The sequence below is a fragment of the Parambassis ranga genome, unplaced genomic scaffold (genome assembly GCF_900634625.1).
Source record: "Parambassis ranga unplaced genomic scaffold, fParRan2.1 scaffold_27_arrow_ctg1, whole genome shotgun sequence".
Lineage (NCBI taxonomy): Eukaryota > Metazoa > Chordata > Actinopteri > Ambassidae > Parambassis > Parambassis ranga.
The window spans coordinates 1,933,714-1,936,598 of NW_021144800.1; the positions used below are offsets into that span (position 1 = coordinate 1,933,714).

Sequence of the window (2,885 nt, forward strand, 5' to 3'; positions counted from 1 at the left end):
TTATTCTACTTAAAGAAACAGGAAAAAAAACGTAATGATGACAGAACGCTCCTCCTACAGCTGTAAAGCTACAAACATGCTTTCAAAACTAAAGTGTCTAAATGTGATGACACCCTTGCTGTGACTTTGGGACAATCTGACAACATAGTAATTAAAAATGTGCAACTCAGAAAGTAGCCATGCTATACAGCTGAAACTTTGAACATATTTTAAAAGATGTATTTACTTAAATATAGTTAAAACTGTAGTCATAGCGCCACCATGTGGTGAGATATAAAGTGTCAAAAACTTTGGACAAAACATTAGTGGACAACTTTAAATAGTGTAAGATTTTTGTATTTTGGAATATCTAATAGCGTTTCATTGCTATTGGCTAATAAACTTTTGTGGGCGTGGCCATGTGTACTTAATGTACTATAACTGATGCATACTGTAACATATAGCTGCTAAATTTCACTTATGTAGGCTAGTACTAAGACTTAGTGTACCAAGTTTCATGTGGTTTGGCCACTGGGGGGCGCTATAGTGAGGTGTGAAACAATGTGTGAAACAAGTTAAATATTGTCCATTTATTGTTTACAAAGACATCTACAGTGCCCATGTTAGTCAGAATATGTCTATGTGTTTGCGCTGGCTACTGCACCAACAAAAACTCTTACTATGAATAATATTCTGACAAAGAAAAGTTTATATGACAAACACCCTAGACCACGTGGCCTAATGGATAAGGCGTCTTACTTCGGATCAGAAGATTGAGGGTTCGAGTCCCTTCGTGGTTGAGGTTTTATACAGGTATGAAATGAGCCAACTTCTATCTGTGGTTTATCCACAACCTTTAGTGGGTCTACTACTACACTACTACGCCAGTTTGGAGTCGCCCTCGGAACCTGAGACCCTCCTCCTCTCCTGATAACTGTCTGTCTTGATGGGTTCCCTCAGTGTGCAGGGGTGATGGATGGGAGTCATATTCCCATTATTGCTCCTGAGGATAACCATGCTGACTATTTTTTATTTATTCAACATCTGTCCAGTCAGCAGTCTTCCCCATGATTGTGTCTGCTTTGCAGGTGTTTTGAGTTCATCATCTGATCACAGTGTGACATCATTAGTTTATAATATTGAACTTTTCCACAATATTCTCATTTATGGAGATGCACCTGTACATGGTGGCTGATTATGATAACAAACAATAAAAACATGAGACAGTGGGGACCTTGGGTGTCTCCTTCAGCCACAGACATTTGTCCAGACAGGGGTCAGACTGTATAACATCAGTCCATCTGTACTCTAACCTCTGTACTTTATCACCATGTTTACACCCAGTGACACTGATGGGGAAACAGTACAGTGTTTTTTCTCTTAGTGCAATAACATCCTCACCTACAGTGTAATACTCAGAGTTTTTCATGATATCATAACAGGACATAATACATCTCTGTACATTTCTCATCTGTATATCTGCATATCTTATGGTTGCTCTGTACATAGTCTTTATTTCTACTTTATCTATTGTTATGCTGCTCAGGACCTTGTTTTCATGCTGCTGTAATGGAATGGAAGGAATGCTGACAACCAACATGGGTCATAGCAGCAGTCCTGGTGCGGTCATGTATCAGCTGGGGTGTGACGCAGTGGCTCCGTCAGTAACTATGGGCAGTGTGTACGCACCCAGACACACATCATTGGAGACCAGCTTTAATGAGAGGTGAGGGTTGCAAAAGTCAGAACAAGAGCCTGTTGACAGAAAACTCTAAAGGAGAAGGTTGCCATGTTAGAAAACGAACGAGACTTTCTGCAGAAAACCATGACCATGACATCCACTGGTAGGTCATCTGTTCTTTGAACTCAAACGTTTGAACTAGTGCCGTCACATGATTACAATTTTAATCACATTAATCACTGCAATGCTGTATATTTATTGTGATTAAATAACACTCATTTGTTTAACCTATACTCATTGGATGAACTCAATTAAATTGAGTTTTTCCATCCAATAAATGCAGCAGAAATAGAAACAGTAAGGTGCATAACATTCCTCCAGGACATAAACCTTTGCATTTCAATATACCAAATTAAGTTGGATGAAACCCCCACATCGCTGGGCTCCTGTCTTCAGAACATGTAAGCTGCCCTCCTATAGGGTTAAAAAACACAAACACACAACACTCATGTTGATCCTGAGCATCACATAAACATGTGAATCTTTCATTAATATTGAAGTTCCTCCTTTGTTCTGGGAAACTTACAGAAGCTTCTTTGAGAAGTGGTTCAGCTGGGCCATGAACTTCAATGCAGCGGCTTTATATTCCTAACCAGAAATCTTTGTTCATAACTTTACCAATGTCAAACTAAGAAGAACATTGTGTTGTTCTTCCACTGACTGAAACATGAAAAAAGAGATGTCACACATGGCTCATTGGTCTAGAGTCTGATCTCACCGTTTATAGGAACTACACTGCAGTTTTGGGCAGATTGTCTTCAGTCGATTATTTGATGATTTGGCAGGTCTGGTTTTAGATCTGCAGATTGCACCCCCTCCTACATTAGCACAGGCCACTGGTGCAGCTTTGACACCTACTGCTAGGAGGGTTTTTTTATGCACTAAAATTGGAAAGCAGTTTTTGTGACTGGGGGACAGGACACAGAAAAGCAGGGCTCTCTGATAAGGTGGACCAATGTGACCTCTAGTGTGACATGTGGCGCCCTCAGTGACACCATGAGCTTCTTTTGGGTGTCGCCTCTTTAACTGGGGTCAGATTTAATGTGGCAACGGCGCCCTTAGCAACGCGGCGGGTCCATGGAGACAAACAACAGTCCGAGTAGTGAGGGAATGCTGGGCTGCACGGTTAACAGACACGAAGAAAGAAATCTGATTAAACTGCATG

General features: G+C 40.7%; 1 non-coding gene across 1 annotated transcript; it reads left to right on the forward strand.

The window, feature by feature from the left end:
• Window positions 1–706: 706 nt before the first annotated feature.
• On the forward strand, window positions 707–779 carry trnar-ucg (transfer RNA arginine (anticodon UCG)). The gene has a single exon. It is a non-coding gene; the product is annotated as a tRNA-Arg (tRNA).
• The last annotated feature ends 2,106 nt before the right edge of the window (window positions 780–2,885 follow it).